This window comes from Parasteatoda tepidariorum, chromosome 3 (assembly GCF_043381705.1).
Source record: "Parasteatoda tepidariorum isolate YZ-2023 chromosome 3, CAS_Ptep_4.0, whole genome shotgun sequence".
NCBI lineage: Eukaryota > Metazoa > Arthropoda > Arachnida > Araneae > Theridiidae > Parasteatoda > Parasteatoda tepidariorum.
In genome coordinates this window covers 57,975,850-57,981,849 of record NC_092206.1, presented here as the reverse complement: position 1 = coordinate 57,981,849, position 6,000 = coordinate 57,975,850, and the positions used below count along the sequence as shown (strand labels likewise).

General features: G+C 30.1%; 1 long non-coding RNA gene across 1 annotated transcript in view; it reads left to right on the top strand.

Annotated features, from left to right (window-relative positions):
* LOC107436716 (uncharacterized) overlaps positions 1 to 6,000 on the top strand; it is a 486,858-nt gene that overhangs the window by 243,393 nt on the left and 237,465 nt on the right. The gene's annotated exons all lie outside the window — the stretch shown is intronic.

The window sequence follows — 6,000 nt, the reverse complement described above, 5'->3', positions numbered from 1 at the left end:
CCCAGCCTCAATATATATATATATATATATATATTGAAGTGAAATTTCATGAAAAAATCCCTTACTTTAGTTGTTAGTAACAGTGCTGATAAATTTTCTGCAGGTAAATGCTTTTTTCAGACCAAATAGGGAAGTACAGCTACAAATAATTAGGAATCAACCACGTACAAGAATGCCGTTTTATTCCAACAATCGCACCACTGAATATACTGCTGTGCAATTAAAAAAAACAACGTAAGTTCTTCACGATTGATTCCGTGAAAAGTAGCTTGAGAATGTCGAAAAACTGTTTTGAAAAATATTTTTGGCAATATGTAGTTTACCATACAGAGCTGTCAAATATATAAAAATCTAAATTTTGAAATTTTTGTCGTTTGCATTGATTTTTTAATTGCACGGTAGTATACATGAATTTAAAAAAAAATTTTCTTTCTCGAAGATGATATTTATAATCAATCCACTATTTCAAATAAATATTTCACAAAAAAAGAGCATCTTTAAGGAAGGGGATTCTTTTAATCCATTACACTTTTCCTCCCAAGAAAAACCAATACTTCTCTCTCTGCCGCATCCTTCCTAGAGAGAGAAAACTGAATGAACGGAGAAGCACATGGCTGCTCTTCGTTCAGATGCGCTTTCATCCCTTCACTCTTTCTGTTATGCGGTGCGCATGCTCTGATTATGTCACACACTGCTCCATATACCTCCTCTCTCCTTCACGGGGAGCAGAGAGAGAAGAGATTCCTCTTTTATTTTCGCTCCTCGCTTCTAAGGAGGGTGAAAAAAACATCTCTCCTCACACCTATTGTAGAAGTGGTTGTATCCGAAGTAGTAGTGTCGGACAGCCACGCCATCTATCGCATCCAGGTGAAATTGAAGGAGAGACGGATAATTCATTTCATTGACAGCACTTTTTTTGAATGCTAAACCTTATAATTTAATACCAAATCGTTTGGTGTTCTTATAATTTGATCATTGGCCGCTTCCTGATTGGATGTCGTGGTCTCCCTAAAGAAAATAACTTTAAATTTATATATAACGTTATTTTTTTAATATAAATGTTACTGAGGGGGATCTTTTTTATCTGTTTGATATGCCACTTCGCGAAAATTTTTGGTTTATATGTATTAAGATTATCGACATTATAAAACTTTAATTTATTAAAAATACATGATAATTCGAAAACTTGAAACGAAATTAAAGGGCTATTTTTTTTTTCAAACAAAAGTTTAAAGGTACAAAATATGTATTTATTATTATAATATGTATTTTCAGGTATTGGTTTGATAATGACTGTGCTAATTAAAAGCAATATATGCTTAAAATAATTTTTGTTTTAAAATTATCTGGTAAAAAATTTTATTGTGTATGGAATTTTTTTTAAAGTTTAAACAAATATTTATGGCAATATTATGAGCTATAAAATAGCGTTGTAATTGTTTTCATTCTTTGATATATTAACTGTCTGAATCATGAAATAATAAATGGCAGTACAATGGTAAACCTCATTTTCAAACTGTGATGAGGAGCATTTTAGGAAGAAAAAAAAATACCACGTGTTGGCAATTAAATGTTTCTGTGTATTGTGTTGTTATTTAGAGAGAATTCGGAAATAATTGTAAACAATTGATTTAAAAATAATACCATGGTAAAATTTGATAAAGAATGTTTATTTTTAGAAAAAATTTGGTTTATCAATATCCTGCTCCAAGCCCTTCTTTTACATTTTGCATGCTTCACTGCGATCAATATCATATAAAATCCTCATACTTTTTTTAAAAACAAATATTTTTCCAGTAATGAAACATAAATAAAACTAACATTATTATTTGAATTTAAAAAGATTAAGATCTGAAGCTTTGTATTATTTCACAGGCACGGACATTTTCACAATATTTGCTCACATTTTATAAATGGCTTCCGAATTATCAATTGTCTGCTAATGATATTTTGATGAACTTCCAACTCTCTTCATCCATCAACTGACGTAGTCGTGCAAAGATGACACTTCTAACTATTTTTCTATGCAAATATGTTAAATCGTTAAGGGCGGAATATTAACGCCTTTTTCATCAATTATGTTTACTCACGCAAGATGGAAACTTATTGTGCTGCTATTTGTCAACATTTTTGAGGGTTCACCTTTTTCATTTTAATGTATAAAGTAAATTGCTGCATAATTTTTTCCTCTTAATAATTCTGCCAGCATAAATATTTATAAAGGATTTAGCAGGTGTTGAAATCAATCATCGCGAAATATTGCCATGAATTGATGTAATAATTATTATATGCTTATTAATGGTAATTATATATGATGTATAATTATACATTTTATTTCAAGCGTTTTATTCCAACTGTTTCATTTTTAGAGCTGTTTCAAATAACACAACCCTCGTGGCAATAAGTCGTTACAACTCTCATTATTCCATCTGATTTTCGGTTATCGCACTCAGTATCACAATTTTTGAGAAATTAAAAAGGTTTTTATTTAATTAAATCAAGTTTTTTATTTTATTTTAATATTAATATAGGTATTTTTTAGAATAGTTTAACGTATACTATCCAACTGTATAGTAAATTTATTGTCAATTAACATATTCTCTATACTAATAAAATCATATACTAATGAATATATCATATACTAATTAATTAGCATTACGTTGTGGTATTATTAACAGTACATAAAGATAATAAGTCAAACCTACAAGATAATAAATCCCTATTATTGGTGTCTGAATTTTTTATATTTTGATTAGGCTGTAGATGATTTCAAATGCGAAAACTTATTTTTACTCATGCCATTCAAGGTTTTATTAGGATGAATGTCAAGAAATGGATAATGAGTTACGGTTGGAGCCGTAGTGGGTCAGGGGATAGAGCATTCGCCTTTCAATATGGTGAACGGGGTTTGAATCCCAGCGACGATTGGTCGGTACAAATTCCGCACCCAGCTCTCACCGACCACAGTGCTAATGTAAATTATCCTCAGTGATAGATGGATCATGGGTTAGAGTCCCCTTGCCGTTAGGCTAACAGTGGAAGGTTTTCGCGGTTACAGAAATTTCGCCTTACAGAAATTTCTGTTTATCTGCGGTTTATTATTTACATTATATGTTTGGAATTTTAAAATAATTCCCTACATGATTTTTCTAATTCTCTACATAATAATTCTAATTCTCTTCCTTTTGTTTTAAATTCTTCTTTTTGAATTTAGGGTAGTTTATTGCACAACATGTAATTATAGTAGCTATTTAAGAAATAATTGTTTTTTTTCTTGTTGCTTTTTTTTTTGGGTTTTTTTTTTTTTTTTTTTTTTTTTTTTGTATTGATTCCAACTTTATTGACGTAGCTGTTTCAAAAATGCTTTAATCATTAATTTCATATAATCGGAAAAAAAAAACGGAATAAATCTGCTGAATCTAGTGCATTTTAAATTCTTGCCAAATTTAAAATCGACTGAAAAAGTTTTGTTTAATATTGGGACTTACACTTGTTGACGTTTTATTATATACTTAAGAATCATACTACTTTTGTTTGCTAGAAGTTAACATTAATGTTATCTTTACTGGCTATAAATAAATCTACTTCTTCATGATATAGCTTTATCAGTAATATGAATACAGCATACTCCCAATTAATTTGTGCACTGTTAGAATTTTCATTCTAAAATTATGGTAAAATAATCGACAGCAGTCATTCCATCCGATTAACCGTAAAGTTTACGGTGAAGGACATTTTTACCTTCACGGTTTCATAACCGTTTTTCAAGTAGTATTGTTAAGAAACTCTGAATACAAAACTATACGGTATTTTAACCATTTACTGCTAGGTTTTGAAACCGTGAAAAAAAAATTTAACTGTATATAGCAGCTGGGCGTTTCGTTAGGTAATGGGCATTGGGGAGTGCAGGACAATCGTAACTCTTCTTGCGTTGAAGGAAATATTGTGGTATTATCGCTGGGACTTGAAACCCAATTTTGTCGATCATGAGACGTACAAATTAGCCCTATTAGCTATACTATGTACACAGTTGTAAGGAACTAAGTCGTTTCATTAGATGGGTTTAGTTGGTGCGATAAAATTCTGGTTGTTTAACCGTATTAGGTGAGCAATTTATAAGCAGTTTTTCTCTCTGTTTACAGGTTGATTACCATGTTATTTATGGTTATTTGACTGTTTTGTTTGAAGATGGTTAAATAACAACTAAAAAAATTGTTATTTAACCATTTTTTTCCGAAAACTTTCTAACTGTGTTGTATTTGGATAATTTGGTAACCGCGCGTATATACAAGTTCATTAGATTATCCGGAAAGTGATCTGGAAGTTTCTGATTCATTGTGTTTAAACACCTCCAATTTATTATTTAATTTGAGCTTTGTAACATTTTATTTTTGTAAAAAGGACTAATTTAAATTAAGCCTAAATATGAAGAAAATAATGAAAAATCATGGGATATCTGTTCAGACTATCACGGGCGCTATCTTTAACTGCTATGATACTAATGACATTAAAAAATTGTTTACATGATTGTAACAAAAAAATTAGTGTTGCAGTATTTCTAAAACTTAAAATAGATTTTCCAGCATTCCTAACATTTTTTTTAGAATTATTAGTACAATAAATAGGTATAGCGAGATTTTGTCTTAAAACAAATCTTAACAAAATAAATAAATGAGAAGGAAAAAAAATACGAGTTTAATGTATGTGTCGCAGTAGGAAAGATGATGATCAACTAACAGAACATGTAAAAATAACAACTTTGTGGGGTGATTTCCCAAAAGAAAGTTTAAGTCAAATCTCGTAAACTGTTTTACTGAAAAGACGAAATATTATTTATATATTATGGTCTATGTATTTGTAATTAATCGGTTAATGTTGTTAATCGCTGGTTATTATTCTGAATAACCAAGTGAGTCGGTTAAATTTAATAATCTATCAGAATCATTCTTACTTTCTGGTTACTATTAATAATTACCAATGAAGTTTAGTCAAGTTAATAATAACTCAGTTGGCCAGAGATTTCAGGTGGTCAACTAGGCAATATCAGTTGCTTGTTTACCTTGGATGTAGACGCCCGCTCTTTGTGTTGTTGAGCGAATAATTTGTGCGAGATGGTTTTAATTCTTTTTACGTTTTTTAAGGCATTTAACATTTTTTTTCTGTCTTTTTAAAGAAAAAAATGAGTTTAGAATTTACTGGGTAGTTGCGCTTAACCTAAAATAAGTGTAGGGATGTATAGTAGTATTATATAGTGTGGTAGTATTGGTGTAGGGTATATCGGGAAGATATGTAGCGGGTAGTGGCACTTAACCTGAAAAAAAAACAGTGTAAACTGGGCAATGTCATCGGGTATACGATTATTAGAAATAATAAACAATGATTATTAACAAGAGCTGCATTGCATACACTAATATTTTCATTATTCTTTTGTAACCATATTAAAATTTATGAACTACAGATTTCAAAAATGATCTATCATCAATAATCATAATGATAAAAAAGTTAATATTTTAAAGTTATTATTTTTAATTAATTCATAGTAAAAATCAGTATGCTAATTTTCATCTTTTGTTTATTTCACCTTTATTGTTTTCATCCGAGCTTTTTGTTTCATATTTTCACCGAAGCAGTTAAGGGATTTGATCAATTCACTTACTTTCTTCGGTAAAATCATCCCACAGAGTTGTTATTTTAACATCTATCGTGAATTGGATCATTTACGTCAGATCAAATCTCTGTTTCCAGGTTTTTCCAGCGAAATATACACTCTCCGACATGTTGAACATCAACATGTCTGAGAGTCAGCATGTTGAACGTTGAATTATAATTCGGGGCACATTTGCTACAAACATTAAGCTGTTAAACTGAACCTTGTTTTCTTTTTAGTTGAACCTGTTAGAATTTTCATTCTGAAATTATGGTAAAATAACCGGCTGCAATCTTTCTATCGGAACATTTTTTTACCTTTACGGTTTTGAAACCGTTTACAACTAGTATGGT